The sequence below is a fragment of the Chlorocebus sabaeus genome, chromosome 25 (assembly GCF_047675955.1).
Source record: "Chlorocebus sabaeus isolate Y175 chromosome 25, mChlSab1.0.hap1, whole genome shotgun sequence".
NCBI lineage: Eukaryota > Metazoa > Chordata > Mammalia > Primates > Cercopithecidae > Chlorocebus > Chlorocebus sabaeus.
This window is the reverse complement of record NC_132928.1, coordinates 79,853,913-79,876,954: the sequence shown is the minus strand read 5'-3', so window position 1 is coordinate 79,876,954 and position 23,042 is coordinate 79,853,913. Positions and strand designations below refer to the sequence as shown.

At 45.2% G+C, this 23,042-nt stretch overlaps 1 pseudogene; it reads right to left on the bottom strand.

Annotated features, from left to right (window-relative positions):
- Positions 1–9,063: 9,063 nt before the first annotated feature.
- On the bottom strand, positions 9,064–15,659 carry LOC119619788 (microtubule-associated protein 1 light chain 3 gamma-like; annotated as a pseudogene).
- Positions 15,660–23,042: the final 7,383 nt, after the last annotated feature.

Sequence of the window (23,042 nt, the reverse complement as noted above, 5' to 3'; positions counted from 1 at the left end):
CGATTTGCTGACCTCGTGATCCGCCCGTCTCGGCCTCCCAAAGTGCTGGGATTACAGGCGTGAGCCACCGCGCCCGGCTCATTTTTATCTTATTTTTTGAATACAAAGTGTTCAGGAATATAATTTTCCCATAAATAATTCCCTAAATTCTTTTTGTTGTTGTTGTTAGATGGAGTTTTGCTCTTGTTGCCTAGACTGGAGTGCGATCTCAGCTCACTGCAGCCTCCATCTCCAGGGTTCAAGCAATCCTCCTGCCTCAGCCCCCTGAGTAGCTGGGATTACAGGAACCACCACCATGCCTGGCTAATTTTTTGTTTGTTTGTTTTCTCTTTCTTGAAATGAAGTCTCGCGCTGTCCCCCAGGTTGGAGTGCAATGGCACAATCTCGGCTCACTGCAACCTCTACCTCCCAGGTTCAAGCAATTTTCCTGTCTCAGCCTCCCAAGTAGTTGGGATTACAGGTGTGTAACACCACACCCGGCCAATTTTTTGTGCCGGCTAATTTTTTGTGTTTTTAGTAGAGACAGGGTTTCACCATTTTGGCCAGGCTGGTCTCGAACTCCTGGCCTCAAGTGATCCGCCTGCCTTGGCCTCCCAAAGTGCTGGGATTACAGGCAGGAGTCATCATGCCCACCCCCTAAATTCTTTTAATTACATGATTTTAAAAAGGCTTTTTAAAAGAGTGGTTTTGTGTGGACAGCAATGTTGAGCAGAAGGTACAGAGATTTCCCACATAGCCCCCATCCCCACACATGCAGCCTCTCCCACCACCAACATCCCTCACCAGAAGGGACATTTGTTACAACCTGTGAACCAACACTGACACATCAGTATCCGGAGTCCAGAGTTCACCATAGGATTCACTCTCCGTGTGTCCATTCTCTGAGTCTGGACACATATCTGAGGACATGCAGAGCACATATACTGTTTGTAACTTACTTTTTCTTATTTAATGTATCAAAATTATTTCACCATGCCATTAAATCGTCTTCTCCAACATCATTTTTAGTGGCTTATAATTTATTCCATTATATCATTAACATAATTTATTTAACCAATCCACTACTGTTTTGGAGGATTTTTTAATTTTAATTTTTATGTATGTATTTTTGAGATGGAGTCTCGCTCTGTCACCCAGGAATGCAGTGGCGTGGTCCCAGCTCACTGTAACCTCCTCCTCTTGGGTTCAAGCAATTCTCCTGCTTCAGCCTCCCGAGTCACTGGGATCACAGGCGCCAGCCACCAAGCCCACTTAATTTTGTATTTTTAGTGGAGACGGGGTTTCACCATGTTGGCCAGGCTGGTCTCAAACTCCTGACCTCAAGTGATCCACCCAACTTGGCCTCCCAAACTTCTGACCTCAAGTGATCCGCCCACCTCGGCTTCCTCAAATGACCCGCCCATCTCAGCCTCCCAAAGGCATGAGCCATGGTGCCTGGCCCAATTATTATTTTAAAAGCTGTGACACTAGTATAATAAGTATGCCTTCACTGAATGTTCTCAACAGATTCTTGAAAAGTGTAACTTTAAGAAAAATGACATACAGCAGGTCCTCAAATAATGTTTCATAATAACATCATTTATGAAGAAAAACAATGGATTCGTTATAAGTCATTTTGCTGAAAGTCACAGTTTCCAAGAACCTATCAATGATGTTAAGTGAGGGCTTACCGTATTACCTGGGACAAATAGATAATTTTCTACTCACATCTCTCACAACAACCACATATGAAGTATATTTTTAGATTCCTTATTATTTGCAAGAAAGAGTGCTATGTGTGATACAAGAAGCAAAGCTAAATTATATGTAAAGGAATTCATATTCTCTTTGGAAAGACAGTATTTACAAATTTAAAGAAAGGGGAACTTTTACCTATAGTATCTTATTTGACTTTCACACCGACTGTGTGTAAAAGGTGGAAGTGATTAGAATTACGGAAACACAAACACTTTCTTGGCCTCTAACTGACATTGGATTGATCCAACATTTAATAGAAAAGAAAAAAAAGTAGAAAGATGATGAGGGGGACCTTCCATTTTTGATGACAGCAGGCTGTTATTTGGGCCACATTCCTATGGGAAGACAAGTTAAAATGAGAGAGTATGGAAAAGTTCTTAGAAGCATAAATTATATATAAAAATGGAGTTCGAAATTTGGAGGTCAAGAAACAAGAGAGCGGGAACAGCACAGTCCACTCCTGCGCTAGGAGCATCTGCAGATCTGCCTGGAGGCAGCTGGGAAACTGAGCTGAGACCCAGAAGGATGGACTGAACCACAAGTATACCCAGCCCTCTTTTCCTGGTCCCTCCTGAATGGGAAGAATTTGGGGTTGAGTGGGGAAAAGGCTGATCCCTAAACTTGAAAAACAAATGCTGACCCTGGTGAGTGCTCACAGACCAAATTCACAGTATTAGGTATAGGGGACATGTTTACTTAAACATGGCTACAGATTCCTAGTACCCAGGTGCTTGGCAGTTGTAAATGCAAAACCTCTCTGGATAAAGGCATCTTCATCCCAGGCCTCTGAAAGACCTCACGAATACGTTTTCAAGGGCAAAGGTAGCACTAAATCAAAGATAAATTAGTACAACAAAAAAATAAGATGCAATGAACAAGAACTAACAAAAACCCAGCAGATAACAGACCCCCCACCCAGACTTCATATGCTAGAATTATTAGAAACAGATTATATGTAATGATTATTATTTGAAACATATGACAAGCTTTAAAGATATCTTGGTAAATAGGAGATGATGACATGTGATATAACAGATTTGTAAACAAACCAAATAAAACTTCTACCCACAAAAAAATAAAATAACCCAAACTAATAACTCAGCAAAATGAGGCTTTAAAGCAGATTGAACGCAGAAGAGAAAAATAACAGATTTGGAAGGTAGACCAGAAGATATTACATAGAATGAGAGAGAGAAAGATGGAAAACAGGGAAGAGAGAACAAGAGACTCGGAGGACAGAAGTGGAAGGTTCCAGAAGGAGAGGAGGGAGCATTGGCAGAGGTGGTATTTGAAGGGATAATGTTGGAAAGTTCTACAGAAAGGGGGTGGACAGCATTTATTTATTTATTTATTTATTTGTTTATTTATTCATTCATTCATTCATTATTTTTTGAGACAGAGTTTCGTTCTTGTTGCCCAGGCTGGAGTTCAATGGCGTGATCTCAGCTCACTGCAACCTCCCCTTCCCAGGTTCAAGCGATTCTCCTGCCTCAGCCTCCCAAGTAGCTGGGATTACAGGCTTGTGCCACCACGCCCAGCTAACTTTGTATTTTTAGTAGAGACCAGATTTCTCCATGTTGGTCAGGCTGGTCTCGAATTCCCGACCTTAGGTGATCCTCCTGCCTCAGTCTCCCAAGGTGCTGGGATTACAGGTGTGAGCCACCACGCCTGGCCCACAGCACTAATTTACAGATTCAAGAGGCCCCATGAATGCCAAGAAAGATAAATGAAAAGTAAATCATACCGAAAAAATCACAGTAAAACTGTGGATAATAAAAGACAAAGAATATGTTAAAATATTGAGGGAAAGAGGGAAAAAGAGAAACAATGGGGGTGGGGAGAGAGAAAGATGGAGAGAGAGAAAGAGAGAAATGAAGAGAAAGAGGAGAGAGGGAGGGAGAGAAAGAAGAGAGAGACAGGAGACAAATGGGGAGAAAGAAAGGAGAGGAGAGATGGAGAGAAAGAGAGGGAGAGAGAGGTTACCTTCAAAGCAGCGATGATGGCCGGGTGCAGTGGCTCAGCCTGTAATCCCAGCACTTTGGGAGGCCAAGGTGGGTGGATCGCTTGAGGTCAGGAGTTCGAGACCAGCCTGGCCAACATGGTGAAACCCCGTCTCTACTAAAAATACAAAAATTAGCCAGGCATGGTGGTGTGTGCCTATAGTCCCAGCTACTCTGGAGGCTGAGGCAGGAGAACCAGTTGAACCTGGGAGGTGGAGGTTGCAGTGAGCCAAGATCACACCACTGCACTCCATCCTGGGTAACAGAGCGAGATTCTGTCTCAAAAAGAAAAACAAAACAAAACAAAAAAACAAAACAACAAGACAAAGCAGCCATGGCTACACAAATAGAATACAGAAAGACCCGTTAATACATTGAAAGAAAGTAATTGCAAAGCTAAAATTATACACTGAATATAATGATCCATAAGAATTGAAGGTAAATATAGACATATTCAGATAAAGAAAAAAAGAGTTCATTGCCAGCAAATCTCAAAAAATAATAATAATAAAGAAAATAGTACACTTATGGATAGCTGTATATGAATTCTGATTTCATCAGGCAGTAAAATTAATATCTGGTAGAACTTAAAAAAAATTAAATACTTTGTGACAATAAAACGCATAAGCTGGAGCAAATGGGAAGTTACCACTCATTTACCTGTTTTTTTCCTCTGCTCCCTTCTGTGCGCTGTTAATTACTGAGAGGGCTGGGGCGCAGAATGCTATGACTCCTAGATTTCCTTTGCCACCTGGTGTCAGTCTTTTGGTCTCCTTTTCGCCACAGCAGTGCAGTGATGGAAGGCTGAGAGGATGAGGAGAGAAGCACTTTCAGCTTCTGTGGACCTCCCTAAAATAAATACAACAATAGATGCTGGCTTGAAGGCTACAATCTTTTTTTCCATATCTTAATCTTTTTTTTTTTTTTTTTTTTTTTTTTTTTTTTTTGAGACGGAGTCTCACTCTGTCACCCAGACTGGAGTGCAGTGACGGGATATCAGCTCACTGCAACCTCCGCCTCCTGGGTTCAAGAGATTCTCCTGCCTCAGCCTCTGGAGTAGCTGGAATTATAGGGGTGTACCACCACACCTGACTAATTTTTGTAGTTTTAGTAGAGATGAGGTTTCATCATGTTGACCAGGCTGGTCTTGAACTCCTGACTGCAAGTGATCCACCCGCCTGGGCCTCCCAAAGTGCTGGGATTACAGGCGTGAGCCACCGCACCCGGCCTGAACTATTGGAACATTCTGTAGCCAGTATCCCACATTTGGGGGAGGAGCCATAGGGATCCCTTCCCGTAGCCAATCAGCATTTTGCCTTCCTCCTCGGCTTCACCTGAGCTGTGGGTCACAATGGAACTGCCGGGTTCCGGGTAGTGCCAGAGTCCAGCGTCTCCATGAACTTGTCCAGTTTTGGGGACTGGCTGAAATACTGCCCCCAATGAATCCCACGGAGGACATGGAGCTCCTGAGGCTTGAAGCCTCATCTCCATTCCAAAGCTCCTCCAGCTCCTCAGCTCCTAATCTTTTTATGCTCTCTTAAGCTTCTTCTAGAACATCAAAGCTCTAGAATGCAAATCTCATTTTATCGCTCTCTTCCTTAAGACCTTCCAGTAACCTGTTTCCATATTTTCATATAACATCTTCAGTAGTGTGCAGACAGTGGCCTTTCTAAGAAGGAAATAAAAAACTTCCAATGGCAGTCTTAGGCAGAGTCATCTTTCTAAAATGGAGATGAGACCACAGCACCCTCAATTGTAAATATATACTGGGTTTGTTTTCTTTTGGTGGGGGACACAGTTTCACTCTTGTCGCCCAGGCTGGAGTGCAACAGCACAACCTCGTTCACTGCAACCTCCGCCTCTCAGATTCAAACGATTCTCCTGCCTCAGCCTCCCAAGTAGCTGGGATTATAGGCACCTGCCACCATGCCTGGCTACTTTTGTATTTTTAGTAGAGATGGGGTTTCACCATGTTGCCCTGACTGGTCTCAAACTCCTGACCTCAAGTGATCCACCCGCCTTGTCCTCCCAAAGGATTGGGATTACAGGCATGAGCCACCATGCCCAGCCAACTGCAAACATATATTATTAAAATAAAAACTTCAGCCAAGTTAACTTCAAAGGAGTTTAATTGAGGAATGAACAATTCACAAATTGGGCAGCCCCCAGAATCAGAGCAGATTCAGAGAGACTCCAGTGCAGCCACGTGGTGGAAGAAGATTTACAGATAAAACAAGGGAAATGATGTACAGAAATCGGAAGTGAGGTATAGAAAGAGCTGGATTGGGTTACAGTTCAGTGTTTGCCTTATTTGGACATTGTTTGAACCCTCAGTGGTCTATGACTGACTGAAGTATGGCTGCTGGGATTGGCCGAGACTCAGCTATTGTTACAGGCACATACTCCTAAGTTAGGTTTTCTTTTTTTTCTTTCTTTCTTTTCTTTTTTTTTTTTTTTTGAGTTGGAATTTTGCTCTTATTGCCCAGGCTGGAGTACAATGGTGCAATCTTGGCTCCCTGAAACCTCCGCCTCCTGGGTTCAAGCAATTCTCCTGCCTCAGCCTCCCAAGTAGCTGGGATTACAGGTGTGTGCCACCACACCCGGCTAATTTTTCATTTTTTAAGTAGAGACGGGTTTTCACCGTGTTGGTCAAGCTGGTCTTAAACCCCTGACCTCAAGTGATCCACCCACCTTGGCCTCCCAAAGTGTGGGGATTACAGCCGTGAGCCACTGAGCCTGGCCCTAGGTTAGGTTTTTAATCTTGTCTGCCTATCAAGTTAGGTTAGAGTTCATCCACAAGGACTCAAATATAAAAGTACGAAGTCCATCTCAGGTCATATTTAGTTTGCTTTAACAATATATGCGTCAGAAAGAAGCATTTACTGTCCCTTCCATGCTTCTCAGGATAAAGTCCACTCTTCCTAACTGTCCCTCAAGGTCCTTACGCCCCTCTGACCTCATATGTCACTGCTCCTTATCTGTTTCGCTTCTCAAAGCTCTGGCCACACTGAAACTATTATAGCTTTTCAAACAATCCATCCTGTTTGCTGTGCCTAGAATATTCTTCCTTGTCTTCTTGGTCTGGCTAATTATTTCTCACCATATATTTGCTTAGACGTCACTACCTTCAGGAGTTATTCCTGGACTTCAAATCTGAGTTAGATGCCTTAAGTGCTATCTAGAGTACTGTATGCCCTTATCACATCGTGCTGACCTATTGTGAGCATACAATAGAAACCTGCCTTTTTTTTTTTTTTTTTTTTTTTTTTTTTTGAGACAAAGTCTCACTCTGTTGGTCAGGCTGGAGTGCAGTGGTGCGATCTTGGCTCACCGTAGCCTCCACCTCCACCTCCCGGGCTCAAGCAATTCTCCTGCCTCAGCCTCTCAAGCAGATGGGATTACAGGCATGTGCCACCACGCCCGGCTAATTTTTGTATTTTTAGTAGAGACGGAGTTTCACCACGCTGGACAGACTGGTCTCAAACTCCTGACCTCAGGTGATCCGCCCGCCTCGACCTCCTAAAGTGCTGGGATTACAGGCATGAGCCACCGTACCCAGCCCAAACCTGTTTAATGAATGAAATAAAGTTTGGAAATGTGTATTTTACTATGCATCTATGGTATGCCACTTTCTACATAACACTGACGTGTGTACAGATATAAACTGTGTGTGTGTGTAGGTAAGTACTATATTGGGCGCACACTTACTCCAAAGCAGAAACCTTCCGAGTTCTTGTCTCTGAGGATGTTGAAGTGGGTCACAGGGTAAGGACTAAACCGCTGTACACCTCATAAGAACAGAATGAGTTCTGCCTGAACAGCCATACTTACCAATGGAACAGAGTCAGGGAACACAGTGAGGGTGGAGAGTCACAGGGCATTCTCCCGAGTCCAGCCGGAAGCAGAGTGAAGGTGGGAGGCCAGGGCTGCCCACACCCCCAGCCTGGGCTGAGGGAGGCAGAGGGTTGGGAGAAGGCAGGGAAAGGAAGGTGGAATGTGGGAGTTATGCATTTACAGGTGGAGCTAGACCACAGGAAGTGCAGGTTGTGGCTGGTGGAGGAATAGCTAGGTGTGTTTACTAGAAGATGGGCTAGACGAAATAGGGCCATGAAGTCTTTGATGCTTTTTCTTTGAAAAGGTGATGTCTATTTGCCTACCCCTTGAATCTGGGCTTGACCAAAGAATGTAGTAGGAATGGTATCTGGCTGGGTGTGGCGGCTCACGCCTGTAATCCCAGTACTTTGGGAAGCTGAGGCAGGTGGATCACTTGAATTCAGGAGTTTGAGACCAGCCTGGCCAACATGGTGAAACTGCATCTCTATTAAAAATATTTAAAAATTGGGTGTGGTGGCGGGTGCCTGTAGTCCCAGCTATTTGGGAGGCTGAGGCAGGAGAATTGCTTGAACTCAGGAGGTGGAGGTTGCAGTGAGTGGAGATCATATCACTCCATCCTGGGCAACAGAGTAAGACTCCATCTCAAAAAAAAAAAAAAAAAAAAAAAGGTATCGGGCACGTCCAGAGCCAAGGTCACAAGATAACTTGCACCCTCCACTTTGGCCCCTTGGAATGCAGCTCTGAAACCACCATATAAGCAGCTTTTCTAGCCTACCGGAGGATGAGAGTCATATCCGGGACTCCTGCCCACACGCAAGGGGTGAAATCAAACTCCTCAAGGACCTGCCCACATCTACCACAGAAGACAGTAAAATAGATCTCCAGTTCATCACACGAAACCATCACACAGGTTAACTAACAATTTCTTGCTCAAAAAAAAGTTAGTACTTAAAAAATTTCCAAGAGCAGCTGGGCGCGGTGGCTCAAGCCTGTAGTCCCAGCACTTTGGGAGGCCGAGACGGGCGGATCACGAAGTCAGGAGATCGAGACCATCCTGGCTAACCCAGTGAAACCCTGTCTCTACTAAAAAATACAAAAACAAAAACTAGCCGGGCGAGGTGGCGGGCGCCTGTAGTCGCAGCTACTCGGGAGGCTGAGGCAGGAGAATGGCGTAAACCCGGGAGGCGGAGCTTGCAGTGAGCTGAGATCCGGCCACTACACTCCAGCCTGGGCGACAGAGCGAGACTCCGTCTCAAAAAAACAAACAAAAAAAAACAAACAAAAAATTTCCAAGAGCAATCAAAACCTATCTTCTCAAGAAAGAGCATGAAAAGAGAAACCAAGCAGGAAACAGCTTCAGTGTCCTTACCTGAGGCTGCCTCTCTAGGCCATCCTTACCACCCTGCGCCCCTTTAAAAGCCAGCACTGCAGAGCCATCCCTTCTGCCAGCGTCTGACGCGTCTGTCAGAGCACACATCCTTCCTGACATGGGCTAGAGAGGACTGTAGGGTCTGTCCTCAAGGCTGCTCCCATCCCTGGGGGCTGCTGACTCCAGGCAGCCAAACATCTCCTGGGAGGCGTAGGTCATGTACACGAAGCCATCCTCATCCTTGTAGTCTCTGTAGATCTCTGCCATGGTTACACTCGTGCTGACCAGGCTCTTGTTGTTCACCAGCAAGTAAAAGGCTTCCGTGGCTCTCAGGACCATGCGGCTCCTGGGATGGGCAGGAGGGTGGTGAGGGGGTAACCTGTGAGACAGCCCAGGGATCTGCAGCCTCGTGACACTCAAGAAGACTGAATCGCTCCCTCCTTCCCTGAGATTTAGGAACTATAAGCTTCCCATTTGGGTCAAAAGGGTGAGGCCATTCCATGGATGAAATATGAGAACACAAACAGGATGAGGAAACATGACAACACAAAAATGCTAAGCAAATAACTTCTGTTTGTTATGAAATTAAATCTATTGGGCTGGGTGCAGTGGCTCACGCCTATAATCCCAGCACTTTGGGAGGTCGAGGCGGGCAGATCACGAGGTCAAGAGATAGAGGCCACCCTGGCCAACATGGCAAAATCCAGTCTGTACTAAAAATACAAAAATTGGGCGGGCATGGTGGCCTGCACCTGTAATCTCAGCTACGAGGGAGGCTGAGGCAGGAGAACCGGGAGGCGGAGGGTGGCGAGGTGGGGCAGAGACAAAGGCTTTTTTTTTTCCACTTACCTCTGTCTGGCCAGTGTTTTTCCACTGGATGAGATGCCTTATCTCCCAAACTAAAGGTAGTGGTCCTCAGACTCCAGCATATATTAGAATTCCCTAGAAGATGAATTATTGAAAGTGCGGATTCCTGAGCACCATGCTGCAGGGGTTTTGACTTGGCAGATCTGGGAAGCAGCTCGGGAACATGCGTGACTGCGAAGCGGTAGATCGCACTGTGAAAAGCACGGCTGCAGAAGCACAGGAAGCCGCCTGCCGCTTCATCCTTGCCAGTGCTCTTTCTGTTTTTTCTTTCTTCTTTTGAGACAGAGTCTTGCTCTGTCGCCCAGGCTGGAATGCAGCGGTACAATCTCGGCTCACTGCAAACTCTGCCTCCTGGGTTCAAGTGATTCTCCTGCCTCAGCCTCCCGAATAGCTGGGATGACAGGTGTGGACCATCACGCCTGGCTAATTTTTGTATTTTTAGAGATGGGGTTTCACCATATTGACTAGGCTGGTCTCGAACTCCTGATCTCATGATCCGCCCACCTCAGCCTCCCAAAGTGCTGGGATTCCAGGGTTGAGCCACCGCACCTGGACTTGCTAGTGGTCTTTCAAAGTCTCATTTATATCTATCTGCCTGCCTACCCTGCAGAAACAGTATTTAAATCTGGTCACTGCTTAAGTGTTTACACAAAACCTCAGCCCTTATGCCACTTGATTCTCCATTTCCAGGTAAAGAAACCAAGGCACAGGAGTTAAAGGATATGGTAGAAGCAACCCGAGTGTCCATCAACGACGAATGGAGAAACAAAATGTGGTGGACACACACAATGGAATATTATTCAGCCTCCGGAAGAAAGGACATTCTGACACTTGCTATGACATGGACCAACCCTGAGGACACTATGAGACGTGAAATAAGGCAGTCACAAGAGGACAAATACTGTATGATGCCACTCACATGAGGCACTTAGTCAAAATCATACAGACAGAAATAGAACAGTGGTTTCTCTTTCTTTCCTCCCTCCCTCCCTCCCTCCCTCCCTCCCTCTCTCTCTCTCTCTCTCTCTCTTTCCTTCCTTCTTTTTTTGGATGGAGTGTTGCTCTTGTTGCCCAGGCCGGAGTGCAGTGGCATAATCTCGGCTCACTGCAACCTCTGCCTCCCCGGTTCAAGCAATTCTCCTGCCTCAGCCTCCTGACTTGCTGGGATTACAGGTGCACACCACCACACCCAGCTAATTTTTGGTACTTTTAGTAGAGACGGAGTTTCACCATGTTGGCCAGGCTGATCTAGAACTCCTGACCTCAGGTGATCTACCTGCCTCAACCTCCCAAAGTTCTGGGATTACATGTGTGAGCCACTGCATCCGGCCAGAACAGTGGTTTCTAGGGACTGAAGGGAGAAGGAAATGGGGAATTATTATTTAATGAGTACCGAGTTTCAGTTTGGGAAGATGGAAAAGTTGTGAAGTTGGATGATGGTGATAGTAGCACAACAATGTAGGTGTACTTAATGCCACTGAACTGCACATGTAACAGTGGTTAAGACGGTCAACTTCGTGTTAGGTGTATTTTATCCTAACTAAAATACTACTACTACTAATAAAGATAAAAGACATCAGCGAACCTAAGTGGCATTCTACCTGTCTGCAGTAGCCCTGGGTTTATCAGAAGCTTCCTTTTTTGCTTGCTTTCCTCTCTTTCTTTCTTTCTTTCTTTTTTTGAGACGGAGTCTCGCTCTGTTGCCCAGGCTGGAGTGCTCTGGCTGGATCTCAGCTCACTGCAAGCTCCGCCTCCCGGGTTCCCGCCATTCTCCTGCCTCAGCCTCTGGAGTAGCTGGGACTACAGGTGCCGCCACCTCGCCCGGCTAGTTTTTTTGTATTTTTTTTAGTAGACACGGGGTTTCACCGTGTTAGCCAAGATGATCTCGATCTCCTGACCTCGTGATCCGCACGTCTCGGCCTCCCAAAGTGCTGGGATTACAGGCTTGAGCCACCGCGCCTGGCTTCTCCTTCCTTCCTTCCTTCCTTCCTTCCTTCCTTCCTTCCTTCCTTCCTTCCTTCCTTCCTTGAGCCACTGCGCCTGGCTTCTTCCTTCCTTCCTTCCTTCCTCTCTCTTTCTTTCTTTCTTTTCTTTTTCTTTCTTCTCTTTCTCTCTTTCTTTTTCTCCTCTTTCCTTTTCCTTCTTTCTCCTTCCTTCCTTCCTTCTTTCCTTCCTTCCTTCCTTCTTCCCTCCTCCTCCTCCTTCTCCTTCTTCTTCCTCTTCTTTCTTTTCATTCTTTCATTCTTTTGTTCTTTTTATTTAATCCCCAGTGTGATGGTAACTATATACACTTTCCTGGAGATTTGAAATGCCCCAGTATTCTCAGTTGAGCTCAACATGGAAGGCCCTCCTATCATTAGCTAGAAATAATACAGTTCAAAAACACTAAGCAAGTACGTCTCTGTTCACCATGAGTTTAAAGTTAAGAATTTCCTATATGGGATGAAGAAAATGCATTATGTCACATGTTCTGACATATCACTTAAGCACCTTGGGGCGACAACTGGGAAGGAGAATTACTGAGCAAAAGTCTAAAATCCTTCCCCTTGGATTCAAGATACAGGGGAGTAGCCACATTTGGCTGGACTTCACAGGGACTCTGAGTCATTTCATTAGCATGGCAGGTGAAGCCTGTTGGGAATGGCTAATCCTCTCTTTAAGCATCCTCAACCTAAACAACCAATCCTCCACACACTGTCTGTGTCAGTGAGGGTACATCCAGCGCACTCCCTGTGCCAGCTACTAGGACTGAAGGGGTTAAGTTCTGTGATGGGTGGAGGAAAAATAATTTCAGAACCTGGTTAATGAACACTGGCTAATCCAGGATGGAGCCCTGATCATGGTTATGCTCTGTGGTGAGCCCTTGCTGGTCCTGCACGGGAAAGGGGGCAGCTGAAGGCCGGCTGTTGCAGTCGGCTCCTACGTCCAGAAACTGCACCTTTATTTCCTTTCTTCCTCTACCAGGCTCTAATTTTTTTTTTTTTTTTTTTTTTTTTTTTGAGACGGAGTCTCACTTTGTCGCCCAGGCTGGAGTTCAGTGGCAGTGATCTTGGCTCACTGCAAGCTCCGCCTCCCAGGTTCACACCATTCTCCTGCCTCAGCCTCCCGAGTAGCTGGGACTACAGGCGCCCGCCACCATGCCCAGCTAATTTTTTGTATTTTTAATAGAGATGGGGTTTCACTGTGTTAGCCAGGATGGTCTTGATCTCCTAACCTCGTGATCCACCCACCTCGGCCTCCCAAAGTGCTGGGATTACAGGCGTGAGCCACCACGCCCGGCCCAGACTCTCATTTATTAAAGGTTGGTGAGTCCCCAAGAGTAAAAACTCTGCGGTTTGGTGGATATTTATGAACATAGCCCAGCACAGTGTCTGATACATAATGGATGCTTCTGAATGCTTTCTAATTATTGCTAATTAGAGATTATTAACTATTTCTAAATGAATTAATGTAGAAATTCATCTTACTGGGCTGAAGAATGGGGAGTGCATGGAGTTTGGGGCACACCTATTGGGAACAAAGGGGGAAGTTGTATTAAGACTCACTTTTCGGGGCCAGGCGTGGTGGCTCATGCCTGTAATCCCAGCACTTTGGGAGGCTGAGGCAGGTGGATCACGAGGTCAGGAGATCGAGACCATCCTGGCTAACACAGTGAAACCCCGTCTCAACTAAAAATACAAAAAATTAGCCAGGCACGGTGGCGGGCATCTGTAGTCCCAGCTACTCGGGAGACTGAGGCAGGAGAATGGCATGAACCCGGGAGGCAGAGTTTGCAGAGAGCTGAGGTCGCACCACTACTACACTCCAGCCTGGGCAACAGAGCGAGACTCCGTATCAAACAAACAAACAAACAAATAAATAAACAAATGAAGACTCACCTTTTGGTGAAGTCACTCGAGCCCCCACAGCATCTGGAGTCTGACGGGAATTGGGATCTAAGCCTGACTTTGGTTTTCCTTTAGTCGTCCTTAGTCTCCACACCATTAACCTTAGCAGTTCTGAGAATGCAGAGTGTTCTATAAGAATTCATTAAAATATTGTAATAGATGTTCTGAAGAAGCTGTCTGCATCAGCCAAAACCTTCGAGAGGTTGTATGTAGTTCAGGGAGACTGACCAGCCAAGTTTATTATTATTATTATTATTATTATTTTGAGATGCAGTCTCACTCTGTCACCCAGGCTGGAGTGTAGTGGCATGATCTTGGCTTACTGCAACCTCCACCTCCCAGGTTCAAGTGATTCTCATGCCTCAGCCTCTGAGTAGCTGGGACTACAGGTGCATGCCAACACGCCCAGTTAATTTTTGTATTTTTAATAGAGACGGGGTTTTGCCATGTTGGCCAGGCTGGTCTTTAACTCCTGACCTCAAGTGATTTGCCTGCCTCAGCTTTCCAAAGTGCTGGGATTATAGGTGTGAGCTACTGCGCCCAGATGAGCCAAGTTGATTTACTGAGCCCCTATCAGCTATTTTGAGTTGCATATCATTTTTATTGAGTTCAGCTGGCAGGTGACAACTTCAATCCCTTCAGCTTTATCTGTCAATTATCAGCATTTGGCCTGCCTTGTGTTGTCCTGTGTAGGTGGAAGCTGGGTGAGGGAAAGGCCTGGTTCCTCCGCTCGATGATTCTCGCAGGTGGACTGAGCATTTCCTCCTGAAAATTCCCTCGCTGACATCAGGGGGAAAGAACCACTTAGGGGCAAAATGCTGTCAGTGGGCTTCACAAGTACCTGGAAACAAAGTTATCTGGACTAGTTTCCAAAGGTTATTTTGGAAACTTATTAGAGAAATTTAATAATTGAAATACAGTGCCAGTAAAACGTTAGAATAACACAGAGAACCTGCTGTTACAGCAACATTGGGGGCTCTCACTTTCTTTTTTTTTTTTTTTTTTTTTTGAGATAGAGTCTCGCCCTGCTGCCCAGGCTGGAATGTAGTGGCATGATCAAAACTCACTGCAGCCTCCACCTTTCGGGCTCAAGTGACCCTCCCACCTCAGCCTCCCAAGTAGTTGTACTACAGGCACACGCCACCACACTTGGCCAATTTTTGTATTATTTGTAGAGACAGGGTTTCACCACGTTCCCCAGGCTGGTCTTGAACTCCTGCGCTAAAAGACCCGCCTGCCTTGGCCTCCCAAAGTGCTGGGATTAGAGGTGTGAGTTCATTTGCGTTAGGCTTGCTAGTGAGATACTTACCGCTTGTTTAAAATAGGTGATTTATGAGATCATCCTCTTTAAAGGCACAAGTGAAGGGAAAAGTAAAACATAAATTCTTCTCATTCCTTCTCTGCCAGATCCCATCCTTCCAAAAGGCCCAGGTGCTCACAGCACATGCACACGTACACTGTGTCACCTACAGAATGGTGCTGAGGGACTAAACCACGGTCACCTCCCATGGGACCAGGAACTTAGTTTTTGTCCAGCAGTGGCAGGAACGTCTCTCTGGGGGTAGCGCCCCACTATCACCTGTCAAGAATTTCAGCATAAATTTCTTCTGAAACAAGTGCCTAAGAATGTGACTCAGAGTTCTATGTATCTTAGGAACCTGGAACAGAGAGAAGGCCATTGGTTGCTTTTTGTTTTTTCAAAGAATAGGATCAGAGGTCCCCCTAACAGAAGTACAATGGTGTCTCACTGGGACCTTATTTGGGAAGTTCGCCCAGATTCCAGCAATTTCCTCTTGTCTGGTTGCTGCGACTATTTCAAGTATAAAAGAATAAGCAAACGGCAAAGCAAGCCATAGCTTCTCTTCCTTTTCCCCCCGGTCAGCCAGAAAGGTACCTCTAGAAGTTTACTAAATTCTTCCTCTGCTTGAAAGGTCTGAGGCTTGGGATTTTTGGTGGAGGCAGCATTTCACTTAACAGCTGTGTCTGTGTCTGACTTAAAAAAGAAAAAAGAAAAAAAAAAGTCCTGCAAGCAGGACCTAACTCATTCTTCCAGCTGCTTCCAAACTGCCTGTAGGAGCCTGAAGAGGCCCCTCTGTAGGGCTGAGTGACATCAGGCCCCTTCTCTCCCTCCCCTCTTCCCACTCCCCCTCCCTGGGCAGCAGGAGGTCAGTTCTGAGGTTGGAAATGAAATCACCATCTGTATATTGGTCAGAGAAAGCCACTTTGCTCACTATTAGTTAAGAATTTATCTTTGCCAAAGAAATTAAGGTTTGCAATGGAGCACTGTAATACTAGTCTGCACTATAATATGGTCTCATAGGCCTTAGCTCAGGAGCTCTGATCGAATTAGTCTCAAGTGAGGACTTTTTTTTGAGATGGGGTCTCGCTCTGTCACCTGGGCCGCAGTGCAGTGGCGCGATCTCGGCTCACTGCAATCTTCGCCTCACGGGTTCAAGTGATTCTCAAGTGAGGACATTTTAATACCACAGTTATAAAGCGGATAGAAGATTGGGTCGCCTTGCCCTGAAATGTGTTGCCATTTTTCATAGTGAGCAATAGAAAGGTTGAGTAATTTGCCCAGATAAAAAGAGGTGAAACTAGCGTCAAAATCCTGGTGTGTTATCAAAGTATCATTGCACTCTGCAGTTTTCCAGCATATTCTGTCATACTTCTGCAGTTTCAGGAATGTGGGTTGGACCATTATCATAACTAAGATTTGGTGTTTAATAGATGATGAAACTGAGGTCCATAGAAATGAACTTACTTGCCTAGGACCAAACAGACGCTTAGACTGATCCAGTTCTTTGTTCCCAGACCAGGATATTCTATCCTAGTGCACTTCTTTTATGCAGGATGGTTTTAGGACTTAGCTTCTCTGTCTAGAAAAAGATGCTGCTCTTGACGCTGACCACTTCCTTGCCCCAGATCCAGGAGCACAGTGGTCCTTCCATGATTCACACCCATCCTTTTCCTGAGAATAAACAGGATCAGGCTAGGCACATTGCCTCGCACCTGTAATCCCAGCACTTTCAGAGGCTGAAGCAGGAGGATTGCTTGAGGCCAGGAGACAGACTAGCTTGTATAGTGAGATTCCATCAATACAAAAAAAATTTTTTTTAATTAGCTGGCGTGGTGGCATGCACTGTAGTCCCAGCTACTCAGGAGGCTGAGGCGGGAGGGCCGCTTGAGTCCAGGAGGTTGAGGTTGTAGCGAGCCACCATCTTGCCACTGCACTCCAGCCTGTGCAATACAGCGAGGCCCTGTCTCTAAGCAAATGAAGAAACAAACGAAATAAACAGGACCATTAGCATCTGTTCTATTGTTACTAGATGGCCCATGATCTTTAGGGGTCTCACTGCTGTGGGGACTGCTCTGGGACCATTCCATGCCGAGTTATTTGACATCTGAAGAGTCTTCAGTCAAATGAGGATGATGGAGAGGAAAATGGCCAAACATTTCCAGGTCTGCTGAGGGACAGAAGGAAAAATAGTAGTTTCCTGATTTTTACCTATTAAAAAAAAAACAACTCATATTTTTGGTTTAATTTTGCATTTCCTCCTGCCTGGGAAGCTGGGGCAATGGTTTCTGAGCCAACTCCAAGTCCTTAAGCTCCCAGGGAATGGAGAGAACTTGGCCTCTGCAGTCAGAAGGATTTCTTTGTAGGCTTCTATATCCTAGACCACTCCACCATGAAGAGTGTCTTCCCTGACTCTGCCTAGGCACGGCAGAGTGAACCAGGGCAGCAACCTAAGTTGTGTCATAAAGCTCCGCACCAGGCTTGGCTGGCGTGGCTAAATGCTGAAGTCCAAAACGTGTCCTGGCAAATCTTGGGCAAAGACATGATCGTCCCTTTCTCAGCCTCTCGGGTCCTTTATTCACCCAGTAACATTTAACCAATTGCTTGAGCGTTGGGGCTTTCATAATGTTTTGTTGTTATTGTTGCTCAAGAAGAAAGAAATCTCTGTTTTTAAATACTAGCTTCATGGGATTTTCCATCTATGGTTATGTATATTTTATTTGAGAAAAAAATAATTATTATTAACATTTAATGACCCTGTTAGTTAGGATAGGCAAGGTTATGCTGCAATAAGAAACACACCCCCTGCCGAGAGCAGTGGCTGACACCAGTAATCCCAGCACTTTGAGGGGCTGAAGCAGGAGGATTGCTTGAGGCCAGGAGTTTGAGACCAGCCTAGGTAACATAGTAAGACCCTGTCTCTACAAAATTTTAGTCAGACATGTGGTGGCTTGTGCCTATAGTCCCAGCTACCTGGGAGGCTGAGGCAGGAGAATCATTTGAGTCCAGGACTTTGCAGCTGTAATGAGCTATTACTGTGCCATTGCACTCCAGCCTGGGTGACAGAGCGAGACCCTGTCTCTTAAAAAAAAAAAAAAAAGACATAAAAAGAAGTAACCCCCCAAATTAATAACTAAACATAAAAACGCCATCACAGTTCAATGCATGTTGGGAGTCTCTCCTGTTTGGCTCCTCTCTAGGAAAAATTCAGGTACAGAAGTTGTTTCAGACTTGCAACTTTGTCATCTGAGTCCTTTGTTTCTAGAAGTTCACATGAGAAAATAGATGGAAACAACACATTTGCTCTTAACTGCTCCAAATTAAAAGTGCTTAAGTGACTACTGGGTATCCACTGGCCTTCCATAGATAAGCATGAGTTACATGACCCTACATATAATGAATAAGCACCTTTTCTCCACAATGTTTGTTTGCTATGTCAAGCAATTACTATGTTCTTTATTGGTTTTACATTTTAACATTCCACCAAAAAAACCAAAAAACAGAGAGAGAGAGCGAGAGAGAATGTGGACTCTGGAATTAGATTACTTGGATGTGAACTCTGGTTCTTTCACCTACCACCCCTACTAGCTGTGTGACCTTGGGCCAACTGAGGTATCCCTTTCTCTGTCTCAGTTATCTTGTGTGTAAAATAATAATATCTACCTATGTAGATGGGGCTATGAAGTGAGGGTATGAGCATCAAATGGGTTAGTTGAGCTACGTAAAAAAGTGGGGCTATGAGCATCAAATGGGTTAGTCGATATACGTAAAAAAGACTTAGAACAGTGCCTGGCACCTACCACTCAACAAGTGGGAGTTACTGTTTTCACCATTTTGTTGATGAACTGCTGAAGAATCAGAGCAGCTCCATGAATCTATGAACAAGACAAGGCTGGGTGAGACGACAGACTTGTCTCATCAGCAGCTTCTTCAGCATTATCAACTTTCATAGGAATGGGGAGGAAGTGTACCTATTAAGTATGTTTGACCCTGTGCTAGTCACATATATTTTCTCAATTATTCCTTCTACAAAAGAGAACTGAAACTCAGAGAAGCAAAATAACATGCATAGCTGCTGGATTTAACCATGTTCATTTCATTACAAAGTCATGTGCTCCATTCTTGAATTTTAAATGAAAAACTTGCTGGTGGAAAATCTTGCAGTCTTAGGGAAATTATTTTCTGAGACATCCTTCTAAGCAGTCCCCTCCTCCCAGAAGCTCTTACATGCCCAGACCCCCCTGTTGCTCCACTGTATGGTCAGATCAGAATGGAGAATGCACACTCTATCCCTCCAAACGTGAGACTACTTCTTTCCTATTCACCAAATCCACCATAGATGGTCCTTTCAGAAGTCACGCCATGGCATCCTGGAGTGAAGGCAAACAGGCTGCCTCCGGCTCCTCTGGGGTACAGGCGACATAATTTAAGGTCCTACTAGCTGGGCACAGTGGCTCATATCTGTAATCCCAGCACTTTGGGAGGTTGAGGCAGGTGGATCACTTGTGGTCAGGAGTTCGAGACCAGCCTGGCCAACATGGTGAAACCTTGTCTCCACTAAAAATACAAAAATTACCAAGGTGTGGTGGCATGTGCCTGTAATCCCAGCTACTGGAAAGGTTGAAGCAGGAGACTCACTTGAACCCCGTAGGCGGAGATTGCAGTGAAGCGAGATCACTCCACTACACTTCAGCCCAGGCAGCAGAGAGAGACTCAAAAAAACCAAAAAAAATTAGGGTCCTACCTCACAGCTCCCGTAATCCACTATCATAGTAGTGCCTTGTCTCCTTTCATGAGTCAGCTTTGCAGGTGTTTGTGTCTTATCCATGGGGATGAAAAAAGATGTTCTGTCACCAATAACTCTAACACAAGTCTGGAAAACAATTTGGAATCTGGGTTGCAGAAGGTAGCAGACACAAATGGAGTTCCAAGCCCATTTTTCTAAGATCCTGAGCAATTTCTTGCTTTCTGCACCTCTTGCATTTATTGTAATGTACTCCCAAGAAACCTGGCCATTAGCTCTGTATCTGCTTAAGAAACCTCCACTTTCAGAATCTTCAAGGCTGGAAGGAGAATGCAGCACCAGTCAGGCACCATGACCTGAAGGTTGGCACCTTGGGAATTTTTGCAGCCGGATCCCAGACATGTCTCTTCAGGAAACACAGGATTTGGAACCTGACAGCTTGAATGGGACATTCAACATTTGGATTCTGAAAAAATCCAAATGTTCTTCGGGAACATTTGTTATCGATTGTAGGGACCAGCCCCACAGGATCAGTGGGTATTTCTCCCCGTGTGTGGAGACAAGAGATTGTAGAAATAAAGACACAAGACAAAGAGATAAAAGAAAAGACAGCTGGGCCCGGGGGACCACGACCACCAAGATGCGGAGACCGGTAGTGGCCCCGAATGCCTGGCTGTGCTGCTATTTATTGGATACAAGACAAGGGGGCAGGGTAAGGAGTGTAAGTCATCTCCAATGATAGGTAATGTCACCTGAGTCACGTGTCCACTGGACAGGGGTCCCTTCCCTGTTTGGCAGCCGAGGCGGGGGGAGAGAGAGAGAGAGACAGCTTACACCATTATTTCTGCATATCAGAGACTTTTAGTACTCTCGCTAATTTTGCTACTGCTATCTAAAAGGCAGAGCCAGGTGTACAGGATGGAACATGAAGGCGGACTAGGAGTGCGGCCTCTGAAGCACAGCATCACAGGGAGACAGTTAGGTCTCCGGATAACTGCGGGCGGGCCTGACTCATGTCAGGCCCTCCACAAGAGGTGGAGGAGTAGAGTCTTCTCTAAAACTCCCCAAGGGAAAGGAGAACTCCCTTTCCCGGTCTGCTAAGTAGCAGGTGTTTGTCCTTGGCACTGAGGCTACCGCTAGACCATAGTCCGCTTGGCAACGGGCGTCTTCCCAGACGCTGGCGTTACCACTAGACCGAGGAGCCCTCTGGTGGCCCTGTTGGGCACAACAGAAGGCTCACACTCTTGTCTTCTGGTCACTTCTCACTATGTCCCCTCAGTTCCTACCTCTGTATGGCCTGGCTTTTCCTAAGTTATGATTGTAGAGTGAGGATTATTATAATATTGGAATAAAGAGTAACTGCTACAAACTAATGACTAATGATGTCCATATATAATCATATCTATGATCTATATCTAGTATAACGCTTGTTATTTTATATATTTTATTACACTGAAACAGCTCGTGCCCTCGGTCTCTGGCTTCGGCACCTGGGTGGCTTGCCGTCCACAATAGATAAAAGTTTTATTTTGCCTAATAAGAATGTGGGAGGCTGACCATATTTTACATTAACATTGTCAGACATTTTTATGTTGAACTTTTCTTCTACACATGAAATCTGAATTGCTCTGGCTCATTACCTGCCAACATTTCCTTTCCACTGTGGGGTACACAGAAGTAACCAGGAGGCCGGGCACGGTGGCTCATGCCTTTAATCCCAGTACTTTGGGAGGTTGAGGCGGGCAGATCACCTGAGGTTGGGAGTTTGAGACCAGCCTGACCAACATGGAGAAACCCCGTCTTTACCAAAAATACAAAATTAGCCAGGCGTGGTGGCAGGCACCTGTAATCCCAGCTACTTGGGAAGCTGAGGCAGGAGAACCGCTTGAACCCAGAAGGTGGAGGTTGCAGTGAGCTGAGATGGCGCCACTGCACTGAAGCAGCCTGGGCAACAACAGCGAGACTCCGTCTCAAAAAAAAAAAAAAAAAAAAAAGTAACCAGAAGACAGCACCTACCCTTCCTGGGTGGCAACACTGGATCATTCTTTTCTTGTTTCTGTTATCTGCATTAGCTGAGCCATTTGCTACTTGTGTCTAATTTGATCTAAGTCAAAAGCATACCTGGTAAAATGCCTTAGCAGGAAATGGTATCCCAGAATGATGTACATCATGGAATGTAGTAACCTAATGCTACCAAGGAAAACTGCCAAGCATCTTCCCCTCTTTCTATGAATTGACTTTATATATTTTTTTCTGGCTAGTAAAATTATTACAACATTCCTCCTTTGGCTTAATAAATTAGCTTTAAAATCTTAATTACTGCTGGGCACAGTGGGTCATGCTTGTAATCCCAGCACTTTGGGAGGCCGAGGTGGGTGGATGACTTGAGGTCAGGAGTTCCAGACCAGCCTGGTCAGCATAGCAAAACTCCTTCTCTACTAAAAATACAAAAAATTAGCCAGTCGTGGTGGCATGCATCTGTACTCCTAGCTACTCAGGAGGCTGAGGCAAGAGAATCGCTTGCACCTGGGAGGCGGAGGTTGCAGTGAGCTGAAATCACGCCGCTGCTCTCCAGCCTGGGTGGAGTCTCAAAAATTAATAAAATTAAAAACTAATTAATTAATTAAATAAAATATTAATTACCATGAAGTCTTGTGAGGCTCTTTTTTCAAAGTACAGTACTGAAATATTCAATGCAGCATTGTTTGAATACTGAAAAAAGATAATCTAAATGTCGTTAAGAAACAAGTAAATTACGACATATGCATTTTAAAGAGAGTAAAGAGAAGTATATTAATATCTATGTATTTCTCCTACAGACATAGATGTTAATGATGTTCAAATTATATGCAGATTGAAAAAATTAGTTGTAGAAGTTGTGTTTTTCAAAAAGTCTCAGAAAACAACCTGGTAACGGGGGACGAAACTAGGATTAGGGGGACTAATCAAAAGAGACTTGAAATTGATCTCTAATGTTGGACTTTTTATGTGGGAATATATTTGTGTGCTTCTTGTATAATTAAAATAAATAAAAATAAAAGTGTATAAAAAGTCGTTTTATGATGACCTCAGAGGTGCCTGGAAGGTCTCTGAAGCCATTCCGGTGAGGAGGAGCTGCCCTCTTGTGGAGTTTTTGGAGTAGTTTTTACTCCTGAATCCAAGAATTTACTGTGTTTTCATTCACAGAACACTGGAGTGCCAATTTCAGAGTTAGAGATCAATCTCTCATGATTATCCTGTGAGAAAAAAGACAGTAAAGGTTTAGTGGCTTTCCAAAAGTCACTTAGAGTTTTAGGCAAGTCACACT